The sequence below is a fragment of the Ambystoma mexicanum genome, chromosome 12 (assembly GCF_040938575.1).
Source record: "Ambystoma mexicanum isolate Mex_15411 chromosome 12, UKY_AmexF1_1, whole genome shotgun sequence".
Classification (NCBI taxonomy): domain Eukaryota; kingdom Metazoa; phylum Chordata; class Amphibia; order Caudata; family Ambystomatidae; genus Ambystoma; species Ambystoma mexicanum.
Genome location: NC_090936.1, coordinates 1,226,209,865 through 1,226,228,505, shown reverse-complemented (window position 1 = coordinate 1,226,228,505; position 18,641 = coordinate 1,226,209,865). Strand labels below are relative to the sequence as shown.

General features: G+C 46.4%; 1 protein-coding gene across 2 annotated transcripts in view; it reads left to right on the top strand.

The window, feature by feature from the left end:
* GNPTAB (N-acetylglucosamine-1-phosphate transferase subunits alpha and beta) overlaps positions 1 to 18,641 on the top strand; it is a 625,912-nt gene that overhangs the window by 288,758 nt on the left and 318,513 nt on the right. The gene's annotated exons all lie outside the window — the stretch shown is intronic.

Here is an 18,641-nt window from a genome sequence, read left to right as displayed (position 1 = left end):
GATAGTATTTCTTTATTCAGTGTGCTTGCTATGCCGACACATGTTTCGGCCTCTGGTCGTTTTTAAGACTACAGTTGAGCTTCTATAATCATTAGATATGATTACCAGTTCCTTTACCATGACTCGACGCAAGTATATTTGTGTTGGTGCCCCCTGACTTGTTTCCTAAAGTCTTCTTTGGGGGCTGTTATCCTGTTCCATGTACATTTTCAACTTTGATACGTTTAAGGTTAGTACCTCTGTTAGGGGATAGTTCCTCTTAGTTACTGCTGTAATCGCGGGTGACCTGTAAGAAATCACCTCTCTGGCGTAAATTCATGTTTTGTAAGGTGTCCTGTAAGGAATCGCGCCTCTGGTGTAAATTCATGTTTTGTAAGGTGTCCTGTAAGGAATCACCTCTCTGGCGTAAATTCATGTTTTGTAAGGTGTCCTGTAAGGAATCGCCTCTTTGGTGTAAATTCATGTTTTGTAAGGTGTCCTGTAAGGAATCGCCTCTCTGGCGTAAATTCATGTTTTGACTAGCGCCTTGGACAACATCCGCCGAGCGATCAATCTCATCGAAATTGCGACCCAAGAGCATCGGGGCTTAACGGTCTTGACCTTGGACTCCACCAAGGCATTCGACAGGGTGGACTGGAACTTCATGTGCCTTACCATGGAGGGTTCCGCTTGGGCCTGATATTCCAGAAAATGGTGCTAGCAAACTACAAGGCTCCAAAAACATCACTCTGCCTAAATCAGAAGACCTCACCCCTAATCTGGCTTTCGTGCGGGACAAGACAAGGCTGCCCGCTCTCCCCGTTGATCTTTGCTACGATCATGGAGCCCTTCGCCCAAAGGACACGAGACAACAGGAACATCACTGGGCTAGAGATAAACGGCGAACAATTCAAGATCTCCCTATACGCCGACGATGTGCTGATCTCCATCACCAATTGTCAATTCTCCTTGCCCGCTACCCTGACTGAGCTAGAGGCGTTTGAAAGAGTGGCCGGATTCCAGGTGGACTACTCCAAATCGGAGGCACTGAGCGTCAACCTGAGCGCTTCCCTTGTGGCCAGCCTCCAGGCATTCTGCCCACTAACATGGAGCTCGTCTTCAATGGCATACCTGGGAGTACGCCTCACAGCAGACCCGGAACAGCTTTACAATGCCAACTTTCCACCGCGGACCTCCGATGATGAGACAGCCAGTAGATCTCGCTGCTGGGACGGGTCACAGCTTGTAAAATGAACCTTCTCCCCAGACTGCTGTACCTGTGCTCTCCCGGTCTCCCCCCCCCCCCCACTGAAACAGGCCCTGGAACAGCTACAGAGGAAACTAGCAGAATTTTGTGGAGGGGACGCAGGGCCAGGATCCCTATAAAGGTCATGACTGGGGCTGCAAAATGGGGAGGCCTCGGGCTCCCTAATCTGATGAACTACTTCCTGGCGGCTCAACTAGCGAATGCAGCGGCCTGGGCGAACCCGGAGAGTCTCCCCCCCCCCCCCCCCCCAAATGGTCCTGCATAGAGCAATTCAGATGCCAGCCGAAACTACACTCCATGCTATACATCCCGGGGCCTGGACAAAGCCATGGCCCGCAGATGCTATCAGCCACCAAAGCGACTCTTGAGGCATGGGCATGGGCCTGTCGCAGGAGCAAGGTGCCCAAGAACCCGAGCCCGCTCTCCCCGGTCATAGGGAACCCTGACTTCAGGCCAGGAATGGAGGCACCTTGCTTCAGCCGACGGACCAAAGGAGGCCTCCGAACCCTCTCCCAACTCTACGAAGCCACCAACCCACTCAGCTTTGAGGAATGCAAAGCCCGCTTTCAGCTAACAGAAGGAGAGAGGTTCACATACATCCAGCTCTGCCACTGGATCTCGCAGCCAGCGGTCCGTCAAGGAGACACCCGAGACCTCCACCCTCTCGAACTAGCAACAGAGGAAAGCACAGGCAGAGGTCAGATCACCAAACTGTACTGCCTCCTCCAGGAGGACATCCTAAGAGTCAGACCGCCATATATGTCCGGATGGGAAGCGGACCCGGGACACGCCATTGAAGATTGGACATGGGTGGAGATATGGTCCAGGATCAACTCGACATCCAGATGCATCACAAACAAGGAATGCGCCCTGAAGCTCCTTCATTGCTGGTATTATTCCCCAGTTCGCCTGCACCATTGCAACCCTGACATTGACCCGGGCTGCTGGAGACGCTGCGGCGAGCGGGCTCCTTTTTCCACATGTGGTGGGAATGCCCGGTGGTGCAGGCCTTCTGGAGGGAGGTCCTGCAGATCGTGGAAGACATCACCCAACGCCGATGGAACCGGAGGTGATCCTGCTCGGGGTGGCGAGCCCAGACTGCTACCCCAAAGCGGGCCGATCTGCCAGACTGCTCACACACCTATTGCTAGCAGCTAAAATTACAGTGGCACGGAAATGGAAAGCTCAGGAGGGTCCTCTTCTAGCGCTCTGGTGGATAAAAGTCTTGGAGATCCTGGTGGCGGAGAAGGTCACGACGGCGAAAGAAGGGGCGCTCCATCGTTTCACCGACTGCTGGGCGCCAGTATTGGACTACCACTCCCGATTCCCGGCACTAACATTCCAATCCCGCCTGGTAGCAAACTTCTTGGGAGCCCAAAACCCTGGCGGGTCCCCTACACATCAGAGCATCACAGACTAAAAGGATGGCAGAGATAGGACCAATGGGGGGGGGGGGAGGGTTAAAGGCAAACTGCTTGCATACTAACTATAAAGGAAACCACAATGATCCATGTAATGCATAGTTATCGCTGTAACCGAAATAAATAAAGTTGGTAAAAAAAATAAACTACTGCTCTTAAGGATAGAGGTTACTTTGTATCCTCCCTAAAACATTAATCTATGCGCGATTAGCACATACCACCCTATGTGGAGTGCTCAGCTAAGGGGATACCAGTATCCACCGTCTTTACTTTATTTGTAATGCACACCTGCATAACCGGAAGCTTAAGTGCGCAACATGCAAACGGAGACAAAGAACAGGTACGAAAGATGTACAACAAAGCCATTGGTGAACAGAGAACATCACGCCAACCATCTGAACAACAGAGTCTTGAGCTGTTTGCTAAACAGAGATGTAGGATTCAGTTCTCTAAGGTCAGGTGGGATTGCATTCCAGGCCCTGGGTGCCGCCACAAGGGATGCACATTTAATGGCCTGAGTAAGAGAGCAATTGGGGATCTTGAGTTGATTGGTGGTGTTCAATTTAAGATTCCTGGTACTAGATTTATTCACCAAAGCATCCTTCCAATATAGCGAACTTGAGCCCACCATACATTTATGTGTAATCAGCAGGAGGCGGAATTAAATACTAGCCTCGATAGGGAGCCAGTGTAGGTTGTGTCTAGCATCTGAGACATGGTCTCTCCTACCTAGGCCAGTGATCACTCTAATTGCACTATTCTGTATAATTTGCAACCTAGCACATTCTGATTTATTGAGACCTACTAAAAGGCTACTACAGTAGTCAATTTTGGAGTATATAATTGCTCTGGCCACAGTCTCGCAATTAGCTCGGGAAATATGAGGGTGAAATTGCGCTAGCAACTTCATGAAGTAAGCTGTGGAAGATAACAGGCTGCTCACTTGGGCAGGCATATTCAGATTTTGGTCTAAATGGAGGGAGCCCAAGTGTTTTAACTTTCTTCTTTGTTTCAATTTCACAGCCTGCCATCCGGAAGAGCCTATAATCTGGTCCCAATTTTAGCACTTTCTTTTCCGTACCTACCACCATCAGTTTTTTCCTTATTAAGCGCTAGGTCATTTTCACCCGTCCACACTTGAATCAAATCATATATTTTATTTGTTTTTAACATTTGCCTCATAGTTTCTAGAGAGTGGGATGATATGCTGTGTATCGTCCACCTAACGGGTAAATCCAATCCCGTGCCCCGCCAAATGATCAAAGAGAGGAACTGATAAAATATTACAGAGGGCAGGCGACAGGCATGCCCCCGGGGTACCCCATAGTGCAGTGGTGCTGGTACTGCTTCCGCCACTTTGCTGCAGACTCTGCAACATCTGTTATTCGGAAATGATTCGATCCAGCGTGCTGCCTTGTCTGAGAAAGCAGCCACTTCCTAAAGTCTGGTGATTAATAGAGGATGATCCACCAGATCAAAAGCCGCAGACAGGTCATGTAACATAAGCAATGCAGTGTGTCCCTTATCCATGATTTGTAATGGTCTCGATTTCGGTTCAAGTAGCAAAGTTTCCATGCTGTGTCCTTGCCTGAAGCCCGACTGCCGCTTATTTAAAATCTTATGATTGTTCAAATATTCAGATATCTGTAAATATGGTACACAGTCTAAAATGTTTAAAGAAAAGAAGTATTAGTAATAGGCTGATAATTGGCCGGTGTTATAGGGCATAAACCTGGCTTTTTTAGGAGAGGAGTGATCCAGGCGTCCTTAATTATGTCTAGCACATAACTTTCCTCAAAAGAGGCATTGACAAATGTACGTAGGGTTCCAATAAGAGCTGGAGCGCATGCCTTCATAGTCATCATGGGGCATACATCATCTTTACAACTTGTAGGTTTACGATTGGTGATAATCACCACCAAATAAGCTACCCATAAACAATTTAAATTGAATTGAGCGTCTTCCACAGTCTGTTTGGGGTTGTTTTGAGTATCAACTGCCAATCCTAAAGTATCTTAGTCTTTTTTTATCCGATCCAACTTCTCCAACATGGCTTCTTGGATGGAGGCACACCACTCAGCATCTTTGGTGGGAATGTCCAAATTGCTGGTGTTTTGCCATTTCTTGTGCGGTTGTCATTTGTTAGCCCTTCTGCCGTTCTGGGAGGGGGTGTTCTGAATTTGAGTTTTGCCTTTGGCGGGAATCCTTTGTGTCCCCGCCTAGGCTCAAGTGTGTCTGTGAGGTCAGGAAGGGAGGATGGAGTTTAACACTCCCCTGTAATTTGTCTACCAGAGTGCCTGAATGGAACAAGTAGTGTTAGGGAGAATTCTCATATATGGCTATTTTCCCTCACCTAGTGAGTCCCTCAGCAGCTTTGCTGTATTTCAGGGGTTTATTTTGTCCACCTGGTAAGAGTGTGAACCTTTTTCCCACTCTTACATGTGTTTTGCCATGTGTATTTCTACTGTTTGTGTGATCTTGAGCTCTGGAACTACACCACTCCATGAGCCCCACTTTTTGTGTTACACAGCACCTTCAGTGCAGTGACACGGGGTTGTCTTTTAGACTTCCCACAGACTCCATTTTTCTGGGGCTGACTACTGTCCCCCAGAAACAGGTAAAGTTACCATTTACTTTATGTAGTCATTTAAAACTGCAGACCCAGTACACCCCATCTTACATGGAGTACTGGAAAGGGTTAATTCCTCTCCCTTTTTGTCTGAGCCTCTCTGAGCTTAGTTTTACTCTTTTAACATTTATACTTGGCTGTTGCCAGTGGTATCTACCCTAACTTTTCTACCGCGATTATAGTATATAAACGTGGTACTGTTCCAGGCTATTGTATTAGCCATGAACTTAAAACCCGCTTGACCAAATACTTTTTATTTCGGCTCCGGTTGTGTTTAATCACTATTTCTTGTTGTTAAAGTCCTTCTTGTGTTTTACTTTGCGCAGCAAACCAGGTTTGCCTCCTTTGTTCGCCGGCTTTTGGCGGGCTTCTGTCCAGAAGACCTCCTTGTGGCGTCTGGGTGTCTAGGTGGGCTGAATGTGAGGGAGGGGGTAGTCAACCCCTGCACAGGGTCTCCTTGGAGACCCAGGTCGCACCTTGTCTTGATTGGCTGAGGTGGTTGTCCGGCCCGGACAATCCCCCTGCTGAGTGATTGACAGCCAGGCTGTGTGAATGGGGGATTTTGGCATAAAAGGCAGGACTCTTGGGCTGGAAGTCAGTCGCCACTGGAACTGCAAGGAACCGAAGAGAAGCGAAGAAGAAGACGGCTGATGCAACTCCCGAGTCCCGGTGAAGCCCTGCTGCAGTCCTGAGCTATCTACCCTTCAACGACAAGAGAAGATCCAGTCTGGAGGAGTCTTCTCTTGAGCTTGGTGGGATCAACCAGCTCACCTTCCACAGGCAGAGGATCCTCTTCTTGGTCGAAATCGCTGCACACAGCTGTAGTGGTCCGGCTAGCCATCTGAAGAGCCTCTCCTGTTTTAAAGCAGCGCACCTTTTATTCACCGTTGCTTTGCTGCTGCTGGTTTCATCCCTGGGTAGTGCAGATCACTCCAGACGTCGTCCTTCTTGTCCCCACGACTGAAGCTTCAGGAACCATGAGTCTGCAGGAAACTACCAGGAACAACTGCCGTGGCACCAGCTCTTCATACGAATAAGGTACCGTGTCTGACTTCGAGGAACTAGGGTGAACCCTTTGCTCCTCACCAAAGGCTTGTCCTAATCTTCCTTCCCTCATATAACATTTGCTTCCCTTTTGACAATATCGAAGTACTCCTGGCAATCTCGAATCGTGAACTGTGCTAACCTTGTGATCCTCGACAACAGGACCCCTGTCCCATTGACACTGGTGCAGGCCTATTGACTTTTATCTTCATGTTAGAAAGTGTCTCTTGATTCTATCTGCCTTGACAAAAGTATTGCCTATGATTTTTGACCCCAACTCTCTTGTGTTAATTCATGTGCTAAGTGTGTTTGACTACGGTAAAATTTCTTCTCGCGGGTACGCGTCTCTTTCATAAGACCAAACTGTCATTACTGTCAAAAAGTGATCGCGTAACAACCCCCGGTAACGTCTTTGTTTCACAACACCGGTCTGCCAAATCCGAAGGTAACCTTGAAATGCACTGCACGAAGTGAATTGGTTGTGTGTAGTGTATTTTACTTGTGGTTTTAATTTAATAGAAGTGAAGTGTTTTGCGAACAGATGGTCTAGAAATAAATGTACTTTTACTTTTTAACCAAAAACCTTGAGTCAGTGTTTGCTTGAGTCACAGTAATTGTGGTCCCTTTGTGTAATCTCTGCTACTGCTCATTTGCTCTTGAGATAAGTCTGGCTGCTCCGCTACTGCTACCACTCTAACTGTGTAGTACAGGCTTGTACCAAATGTGAAATTGTACTACCCCCTGTAGTCTTTATTTTGTGTAGTGGTCCCTAAGGGCACTGCCCAGGATTCTGCCTAACAAGTTCCCACTGGAGGCTGCGTGTGGGAGGGGGGTGGGGGGGGGGGGGTCAGCTGTCCTGATTGGACAGCCACTACCCCTTTCTGTAAACTGCTGGGAGAGTTTGCAGAGGAGTGAATGGTAAATATGAATAAAATGTGAGGTTCCTGAGGCAGAAGGCAAGTCTACCACTGGAACAGAAGATCAGAAGCTGAAGATGACCAGAGATGCCTGCAGTCCCTTCCAGTAACCGTGAAGTGACGACTGCTGTCCTGACCCCATTTTCTTATTGACAGAGGAGCTCCGGAGAGGACGACTTTTTCCCTTTGGCTGGTGGGACCAACCAGCCCTAAGACCAACTGCAGATCTAGCCATCCTCGAGCTGCTGTGACCTTCCAGGGCTGCAAACCGCGATTACCAGGGAACTTTCGACCCATTTGCAGAGCAACGTCCTTGCGTGGATGAATCCCCCCAGGACTTTGATGAGCTCCAGTTCGCCCTTCAGGGCATGATCCCACTCATCCAAGTCCCTTCACCAGAGTGCAGGACTTCAGGATCGAGGAAGATCGACAGGGCGGTAACCGTTCACTGTTGGAACTGATAAAAAGGCGCCAAAACTGCACACCAACGTGGGGGACCGGCGAAATAACTTGCTGGGGGTCCTTTCTCTCGACTGCTGCTGGGACATCCAATTCAGAGTCCTTTCGTCACCAGACTGAGGAATCGGGAGACTGGATCCTTCACTGCTGTACAGGAAAGAGTCCTCCAGCTGCGTTTTCTTCAATCACCCTAAGGTACTGTGGGGTTCAAGGTTGAACTTACCTCAAGCCGAATAGTTGCCCCAGTGTGACTGGAGTGCATTGCATGGTGTTCGGTTGCCCACCCATACCTCTGGCCCAGGCTTAGCAGCTTGTACTCTTAGGGAGTCCTTTGCAGGGTCCCTACACATTGTGTTATCTTGCTAAAGTATTTTATTTAAGTGACTAAAGTAGAACTTTGCCTTTTCTGCTGCTGCATAAGACGTTTGCTCCCATCCTACACTGAGTTTGAGGAACTCTTGAATAGCTAGGGATTGAACTGCTAAAGCATTAGGAGCCTTGAAAAGTATTACTAGAAAGTAAATCACTGCTATAGTGTTGAATAACCCTCCCGTTCCTTCCTACAGACTTTCTCTGTGTGACTCTGTAACAAATGCGGTTGCTCACCCTACAATTTAAACAGTGGAAGTGTTATTACTGTCATTTTCTGTATCGGTTGTAAGCGCGAGCAACTACTATTGAAGCAGTCACCAATGAAAAGTATTGTTGATATTTCCCATGTGTTTTGGTTATTATAACATAGTATTTACTTACCTTGCCTTGTGTATATAAGAATACATGTAGATATTAATATAACTTTCAGTGTGTAAGAGTTTCTTTGGACTATTGTATTGACTGGGTTCATTGTACTTGCCTATAGCTCACATCCTCCTCATAAAATAGGCCTGGCTGCCCTGCCATTCTACCAATTCTTTGGGTAGTACAATATTATACTACAAGTTTGGGACCTGTATTCCAGGGGATAGTTTTATAGAGTCTTACCTCCAAGTGGACTTTAGGAAAACTCCCTTAATAGTATGCCATTGGTAAATGATCTATTTGTAGTAAATTGCCTTATTTGTAATTGTTGCATCTAAGTGCAAATGTTTTCAGCCCATATGTTGGTTCAGAGCCCATTGGAATGTTTCCATAACATCAATCAGTCCCCACTGCTCACCCTACCTGAGACTGGGAGATCTAAGCCCCCACTGTTTCCCTCCCTGGTTGCTTGTAGATTCCTTGTATGAACTCCTCTGTTAGATCCACTCTGTCTTGTCTCTCTGCTTCTTTCCCCTGGATCCTCTGCTGGCAAGTTGTCTGAACTCCCCTGTTAGATCCCTGCTGCCTTCTCTCTCTGCTAAATTCCCCTGGTTGCTTATCGATCCCTTGCTGGCAAGTTGTCTGAACTCCCCTCTTAGATCCCTGTTGCCTTGTCTCTCGGCTTCTTTCCCCTGTTTGCTTGTAGATCCCTTGTTGGCAAGTTGTCTGAACTCCCCTGTTAGATCCCCGCTGCCTTGTCTCTCTGCTTCTTTTGTGAGGAACACATGGTGGCAACACGTAAGACACACAAGTGATCACAGTTCAAGGGTATTTATTGAACAATGAATGTATTATGCAGGTGCAAAAACGCCTATGGTAAACTTAAATCTAAGATGGGAACAAGCGTTGACCATCAAATGAAAAATAAGGCAGTTCTAGTGGCCTATACTAAGAAACCTATTGCCAAACCTTACAACTAATACAAAAAGGCTGTGGGATGGTTTTCAAGAAAAGAAAGAAGTGTTCACATATCATATGTCAGGATGTGTTAGCTTGGATCTATCTCCCTTCCCCACGTTTTGAGCACCGGGAAAGGTGGGATCTTGGAGCACAGCACACACTTGAGCTTTCCCAGCACAAATCGACAGTTTTGTTCCAGTCTATCAGGAGCCTCGATGTCCAAGTCTCGTTTCCTTGTAAAGTCTCTTGCCCTTGAGGGCCTGACGTCTTCAAACAACCAACCAAACAAAAGTTCCTTTAATAATATGAAAGTTGTTTAGGATGATATTGGTTCACCCCTGGTTGCCCATCTTCTGGGCGCTGACCCTTTGACTTTGTATTCCACAAATTATATAATAGTTCCTTTATCAATCAACTTTGGGTGATAGCTTCACCTCTGGATCTCCCTCAGTTGGGCTCGGACCCCTCTTCGTCAGCATCCCTCGGTCGGGTTCACTCTTGCTTTTCCCATTCACTTTACTTTCAAGGTCCCTTACTTTCAATGCAGGATTCACTTCCCTCTCTTTGACACAGTTTGTAGATCAAAGTAAAGGGATTTTACTAGACCTTCTGTATGACCACTCTTATCTCTTTTGACGGCTCTCCTACAGCCTTCTGGTACTTGTAGTTTTGCTCAGATGGGGATCGACCAGAGTCATCCGAGATAGCACCCACGTGATGCCGGTTTCCCGCTGCAGCTGGTGTCACTCTTAACACTTCAGTTCATTGAACTTGGTTCAAACTTGCCACTTTGCGAATCTCATTCAACACAGCCCGGTTCTTATCGGCTCTCCCCTCGACTCAACTCACCGACTGTGATGAACTGCTTGGCTTTAAGCTTCTCCGGAGTCGAGGTCGGTACCACGGTTGCAGGAGCTTCCCTTGCTCCTACTCTTCTGTGTAGGCTTGCCCCGAGTACCGTTGACATCTGCTGCAAGACACTTGTGCTATTGTTCATGGATTTAGGCTCTCTTCCACAAAGGTTCTGCGGGCCTGGGACGAAAAGGGGAAAGTCACTTCTCTCCTCGCCAGCCTCTTGATTCCTGCTGTCTTTATCCTCCTCTTGAACTGCCGCGCCTGATTAACCATCTCCTTGTGCTGTCTGCCGTGCTCGCCTTGCTTTCCTTGTGCTCTCTTGCCCCATCTTTTATCCGTGTGGGGAAAGGAAAGAGCTGTCAGGTGTGTGTGATTCAGGTTAATTGCCTGACTTTGCCTGACGGCAGGGTTTAGCACATGTCAAGTAGACTGGTTTTACATTAGTCCGTTGTCTTGGGTGCGTAAAGGTGTTTGTGTCGGAAAAAGGGGGGATTAGAATGTCGGTGTATCCTAGGTGATGGGATAGGGAAAATGTGTGAATTGGACTAGAATGACAGGGATGGAGAACAGAACATAGGGGATTGTGTGAACAGTAGTGTTTTGTCAGGGTAAACCGAGTGTTCAGGACAAAATAACCAGAGCATTGTGGAAAAGAATGTCCTGGGTTGTTTGGGTAAAGTACAGGAAAACAGGGATTCTGGGGCAGATAATCCTTAGATGCAAGTGGGTTAGAAATCTTAGGGATTTTGTACAGAGGGTTTATCGGATCGGCGTAGGAAAGATTAAATCAGTGGAGGGGATGCATTGTAATCTACGAAGGCCTCAGGGATGTCATCATCATCATCATCATCCTCCTCCTCCTCTTCTTCCTCGGTACAGTACTGTGCCTCACCTTGTATATTCTGCCAAGCATAACCCTCTGCTCCCCGAACCCCCAGGAACTGGATACAACAGTGATGGCCGTGTCCTGGCCCACTGGATAAGGGATTCCTGGGCTCTACCTGGGGGAACATCCCTAGGTTTTCTACACTTTCCTCTAGTTGCTTGAAGGTCCCTTGCTGGCAAGTTGTTTGAACTCCCCTGTTAGATCCCTGCTGCCTTGTCTCTGCTTCTTTCCCCTGTGATTGTCAAGTGCTCCGTTGCTTCCTAAATGTAGATCTGCACTCAGGTAATCCCCAGAACCTCTTTTATGTATATGTTGATGTTTGTAAGGTAAAGCACCCTAAACGTTTCTCTTGCACAATATCCTGATTGGAATGCCAACCTTTTCCCCTACATTGGCTACCAGTAAAAAAAAGAATCTACTTCAAAACACTCTGCAAAACCCACAGAGCAATCCACGGCCAAGGAGCGGAATTCATACAGGAAAAATCTCCCGTCTACAAACCAAACCAAACAGTACGGTCCAGCAATGATATCCACCTCGAACCTAACAATACTCAAAGATGAAATTTGGTGGATCAGCGTTCTCTAGTATTTCAGCAAAACTTTGGAACTCACTCCCCAAGGAAATAGAAACAACAACTAAAAATCTGGCACTTCAATTCACCCACCTAAACAGAAAAAACTATTGATGAAAAACACCAGACCACGACACTCTGAGAGATGCCACAAACCAAACGACCAAATCTGGACTGACGGAATGAAGGGAAAGCATATTAACGCCAACGACCACACAAGGAATTGAGCCCAACCACATCAAAGTAACGCACAAGAACGCACTCACCCCTCACCACCAACCCTGCTAAAAACCTTCCATGTTCTTATAAACTCGCACACAACCACCAACTAAAACAGAAACCTACTTCTACTAAAGAACCATCTTGAAATCGCACAGCAAACTGCACACCCCTGCGATACCCGATTTAACTCAAAACACTAAACCTCCACAGCAAGATACACCACGGACGCACAAACAACCCCGTACAGATTCACACCGCAAAACATCACCAAACCCATACAGACTAGAAGCAAACATAACCCACAGAGACCGGCTTTTCCAAACTGAAGTTACAAACACAGCAAAAGCTCTTTTGTGCTCTCCCACCAACTACCCCTCCTTCCTTTTCAGAACTGCCAGAGTGCCTAGAGACGATGAAAATGGCAGTGGTGCGCGGTATAAATCTCAATAACACAAGTCCTCATAAAAGGCCTGATCAGGGATTCAATCTGAAATGCCCCGCGGAGAGACCCTCAGGGTTAGGGTGCTCTGATTTGGGTCCTGTCCTGACTTTTCAGTAGAAGTAAAGCCTTCAGCGTCCCCTTTTGCTCATCCTGATCAAGAAACTGATCAGCCCTTCAGACTATCGGTGCGGGAAACTGTTTCCCTTTTTAATTCTTGTACTTTTTAACAGTGCAGCGCAGTAGCTATACTTTTGTATCACTGTAGCATTTTACATATGGGACTTTTTGGTTATTTTTATATCTGCCTAAAGACAAGCTGGTGGCAGCAGTTACCGTTAATGTTTTTGCATTATTTTTCGTGTGCACTTTTGCTTTTACCATGCATGGCTGCTAAACGTTGCTAGTGCCCCAAAATGTTTGGGACACAAGACCTTTGCTTGTTCTTTGGCCATATTGTAATTTGGCCTTCTTCCTGCGTTCTCCGGTCAGAAAAATCCTTATAAGGTCATACATTTTCCTGGGAAAGCTGCTGTTTTTCGTGTGTGTGTCTGTCTGTCTGACCATTGGTGGGTTCGGTCTTCCTGCCAGCTCGGATTTTGGATAAGAGGACTTCTGCAGCTATTCTTCAGATCTACGTTGGAGCCAAGAATCACTCAAAGAAAAACCAGAGCGCTGATGACCCGAAAACATCCCCTGAAGTGGCCCAGCACTGTCTCCAGTGTCCGGTCCGATGAAGCCATGCTCCTCTGCCTGATCTCCAAAGACCCCGAGTGATGCTTCAGCCCATGGACTAGTGGGACCAATTCCTCTCAATGCCTTCTCGAGGAACCAGCCCATCCCGGCCCTCAGAAGTGTCCCTGGACTACCAATCAGCTCTCTTGAGTGCTACCTCATCAGAACTGCCACTGTTCCGTGTTCAAGCCTGAGCCTTTGGTGGTCAATAGTTTGTGCCAAAGGTTGCCTTCTCCCTGAATTCCAGCTTCCTATCTTCAAAGGAACCTGTTCTGGAGCAGCATCTGTGACATTTGGGAGGACGCCTGGAAACGGTGATCGTCGCTGGAGGCCTGCATTGTTAGTTTCTGCATTTCTTCACGGACAGGGATTTCATCTTGCTGTTACACCCAACCAGAAGAATCCTCAAACCCGCAACCGCTGGGCACCTCTCACCGGAATAAAGGGTGGAATATTGAGCCCCCAGACGATCCATCAAGACATCTGGGAAAATCTGAGTCAGTGGGGTAAGTAAGCATACCTGCCTCCCGAGCCCCAAGCCGGTCTTCCATAGGATAACATTGGGAACAAGTCCCTTTGTCCCCTATCGCGCCCCCTAAACCCCCATCGCCGTTGAAAGAAAGGAGCTTGGGTAAATCCTTGGGTAAATTGTTGTTGAACTTTCAATTAGTTTTAAATGTATGACCTCCTTTTAGGGGAGTTTTCTTAAAGTCCTACTGGCAGTAAGACTTTAGTAAGCTATCCCAGTGGTGTGTAGATCCCCCAACTATTAGTATCAGTCTGTTCTAGCTCAGGCCCTTGGTAGTGTGGCAGAGCAGTTAGGCTTATCTTAAGAGGAAGATGTGAGCTGTAGGTAAGTACACTGAATCCTAGCTAGACAGGCATAACAAAGCAGCACTTACACATACATTTATATAACAGATATATATTTATTATATTTACACCAGAATCACTTTAAATAATTCAGACGTTTACGGTAGAACACTAAGAAATACTACATAATACACTTCAAAGGGCACTTTCACTTTTGTGTTTGTTCGCAGTTACATTTGTAGCAACGTTACAAAGGGAAAAGACAAGGATATCATATTATCGGTAAATGTGCACTAAGAGCATTAAATACCATAGCCCCATTAAAACTAAGAAAACCTAAACCTTGTGTCCATCTTAACTCATGATTTTCACCACACTTGAGAGACCTATGTAAAGCGAAAAGAAACGCTGAGGCACGTTGGAAAAATCATCCCACGGAGGCTAACAAAAGCTCACTTGCCCTAGCCTCCTCTAATTACAAAGACGCTATATTTCTTGCTAAAAAATACACTTGCAAGAGCTTTTCAAGATTCTGAAAGAACTTGAATTACCCCATAGCCCTTCTTGACAATTGCAGCTCTGACACCACATGGTGTACTAATATTCAAAAAGCGCTCCTTGATAAAATCTCTACACTCCAAAGTAAAATCAACGCCCAAAAATGCAGCCTCATCTCGGATAATTCCCCCCTAATATAATTCCACTTACTAAACCCTCCTTCAAACCCTTCCGCTTCTCACCGCTCTCCATCTTTGAAGTGAAAAACATTATAAAGAAACTCAAACCCTCAAATTGCCAAAGTGATTCCTGCCCTGCCCCTGTCATTAAGGATGCAGCCCATGATTTGGCCCCTTTTATCACCACCCTTATTAATGCTTCCATCAAATCAGGCCCAGTCCCTAACAACCTCAAAGATGCCTGCGTCATCCCTCTAATAAAAAAAACCACCTTTGATCCTAGCAACCCATCTAACTACCGACCTATTACCTCGGTACACTTCATATTGAAAATCCTGGCCTGCACTGCCTATTTACAAATTCAGGACTACTTGGAATCCTATAAACTCGTTGGCCTCCTGCAATCTGGCTTCTGACCGAGGTACGGAACTGAAACTGCCCTTATTGATTTGAAATCAAAGATTGAAGATCTAAATGACAATAGTAAGATGGCCTTACTACTTTGGTTATATCTGTCAGCAGTATTTGACTTGGTCAACCACCAAATCCTCTGCCACCACCTCAAAACTGCGGCCCACTTCTCTGATGAAGCTACTTCGTGGATCAGATCTTTTCTGGCCAATAGAACTATGCGCGTGTTTTCCCCATCAGATGCCGCTGAACCCTCACCCGTTTTGTGCAAGGGTCCTGTGTCTCACCCACACTGTAAAATGTCTTCACAAAGCCACTCTTTGATATTCTTGACCATCTGGATGTCCCCTACACCAATTACGCAGATTGCACCCAGATACTCATCCCTATCACTGGTGACTACGCAACTGACTCTAAAGCCCCTAATGATGTATACCTAGTCATCGTGGCCTGGATGGCACACCACAGGCTGTGCTTAAACGATAAAAATGAGCTACTTATCCTAGGTTCCCACTGCAGACTCAATAAATTGGATCCTGCCTTCAAAACATTCGTTATTGACGGCAAGACAAAAACCTTAGGTATCTATCTCGATTCCACATTATCCCTTACCAGACAAACCAACGCCGTTTCTCGGCACCAGCCTACACATGCAAACTTATCACTGCATGCAGACCCTTCCTCACTGCTGCCAACTGCATAATTTAGCCAGAGCCCTCATTATGGCTAAAATCGACTATTGCAATGCACTTCATCTCGGAACTAGCCAATGGAACATCAACAAATTACAGGTAACGCAGAACAATGCCATCAAGTCTGCTCTAAAGGAAACTCCTTATCTCCGACACCAGGCGCAGCTTACATTGGCTCCCTGTGAGGCACAGACTATCCCTCAAAACCCTTGCTCTTACCCATAAGTGCCAATCCAGGCCGGCCCCTGCTTACTTAGCTAACGGCTTTACCCCCCACTCCTCATCACGCCCTTTGAGATCTGCCCAAGCTCATACCTTATCCACGCCTAGATTTAAGCTGCAAAAAGCAGGTGGGTCTAGCTTCCCAGTCCTTGCTGCTAAATTATAGAATACTCTCCCTAACTTACTCGGAACTGAACCATCCTACCACTCGTTTAAGATTAAAGCCAAAATCTGGCTTTCTGCACAAGACTGGGCTCAGTCTAGCATCTAACACCCTCTTCGATGTGCTTGCCTTTCACCTGGCCAGGTCAACCATAAGTTTACCTCAACCCTCTTATGATCCCACACTGAAACTGTCTGCATACCTCCTATATCCTATTGTGAATTTGTCTAGGTTGCACACACCTGTTTCTTTACTCCTGCACTTGCTTGCAACACTGTCATATCTTGGACCTACCGGTAACACTTTTCATATCCAACCACTTCGTTTTGTATGCAATCTTCCCCCAGTAAACCTGTAAATACTGAATGTATATTTGTAGGCTCACACCACAAGTGCTATGGATGAGTATTCTGTATGTATGTTGATCTGTATCTAACCGGTCTGTTCTCTCTAACTATGTACTTATAAGAAATGCGCCCAGATGCAATACAAATAAATAAACTAAGCTAAACTAATGCATTTACTTTGCAAACACATATAGAAAAGTCACTTAAAGGGAGGTAAATAAGTGGTTAGTGCAACATGAGCTTAGTTCAAGGTTATAGAGATGGTTTCTTCGACTGACAAGCCTGTAAAGTCCCAAAATGCAACCCTCGCTAAAGGCAGTTGGGAGAGGGCTTGAAATCTTGGCAGACAGCGAATAGTGAAGAGTTCCTGTGGATTTCTTCCAGTGACTAAAGTTTTTGAAGCAGCAAGTTAGCAACTAACCAAGGAGACCTAAAAACAGACTTGAGAAGGGGACACAAGCAAAAGCTTGGGTCAGAGGTAAGAGGGGGTTGCCCTAGACACTTCTACGTGCACTCCAGCGCTCTGGAATGACTTCTTGGAATCAGGTAAGCAATACCTTTTCCCCTCACAGTATCTTAGGTTTAAAGAAAGTGTTTGTGCTGGTTTCTCTGTGATTTTGCAGCTCTGGACCCGACCTCTGGATTCCTTGGTCTGTTGATGAAAGGCAAGACAATGGACGGTGTCTTCCAGCAGCAGTCTCGAGGGGGGAGTTGTGGCATGACTTTCAGCAACTTCTTGGTTCACTCTGCAGTATTGACACCTTTTCAGCAGCTCCAACAAAGGACACTGATCGCCCGGTCAATCTACTTCGCTTCCTGCAGTCCCACACTCTGGTTGGATCGGATCTCTGGAGGGTCCGTACGGGCTCAGCACAGATTTGGACAGAGTCAGCCTTTCCATGACGATGCACTCGAAATGGGCAGCAGGTCTCCTGATATTGGGGTTCTGCCCCAATTGTGCACTACCAAAGCTACGGACATAGCATGCAATATACAAAATACACAATAGTTGGTAGAACATGTCCACTGCGAGAAGCCATAACTAGGTGATTGTCTATGTGTCTATGTGACTAAAAAGTCACAGGAGCAGAGAGAAGGGGGATACTAGGTACCCCTGTGGCACTCCACTGAAGGTGGTGTGTGCCAATCTCTGATTATAGAGTTTTGGGAGAGACACCAAGTATTTCTCTATCCTTTAGAAGTGTAGTTAACTTTAAGGATATAGGAAAAAGAATTGTAAAGGCGGACCACAAGGTTCCACAGCAACGCTTTCCATAAGGATCTTTGTGCTGCAGCAGTAAATCACTTATGCCTTTAAGAGCTATGGAGCGGTCAATCTTCATAGTACAGGTAGATTTACAAAGAATAGAGTTCCAAAAGACAGAGCCTAAAAGAATGAATGAGTGGAAAAAGGCTCTACTCATTCAGGATTAAAAGTAAAAAGTCCAGAAGTCCAGCAAAACGTGCTGGGGGTCTCACTAGGAGAGGGGATGAAGCACAATAATGATAAATCTCCCTAACGCACACTCTCCCTAGGAGAGGGGATGAAGCACAATAATGATAAATCTCCCTAACGCACACTCTCCCTAGGAGAGGGGATGAAGCACAGTAATGATAAATCTCCCTAACGCACACTGTCTCCCTAGGAGAGGGGATGAAGCACAATAAAGATACATCTCCCTAACACACACGGTCTCCCTAGGAGAGGGGATGAAGCACAATAATGATAAATCTCCCTAACACCTCCACAAGCCCATTGCATCCTTTTTTAAAAAGAACCTCTACCCGTGAGAAACATTGTGTTGGACCCTGAGACTTTTGGCTGCCAGGCCCGTACACCTTAGGCTTTGCACTTTTAAAGTTGGGATATTGTACTTGGAATTGATAACCATCATTTCATTGCATCTACATTACTTTAACCGGCATTGCTGGATTAAGTTATTTGATGTCTTTTAGTTCTACCCAGTGACGATTGTATATATTTATATGATCGAGTATGGTGTGATAGTACTACCTGCTAGTTTCATTTTTCAGTGTCTTCTAAAGGCCTACATTAATTGCTGTATCTTTATAATCGACTGTCTAAGCTGAATTATTGTGTGCCTTTCTGTGTGGATTCTTTGAGCCCCCCCTGTCCCCACAGACGCTCTCCTGAGACTAAGCCTTCACTGCTCTCCATTGCTACCTTGAA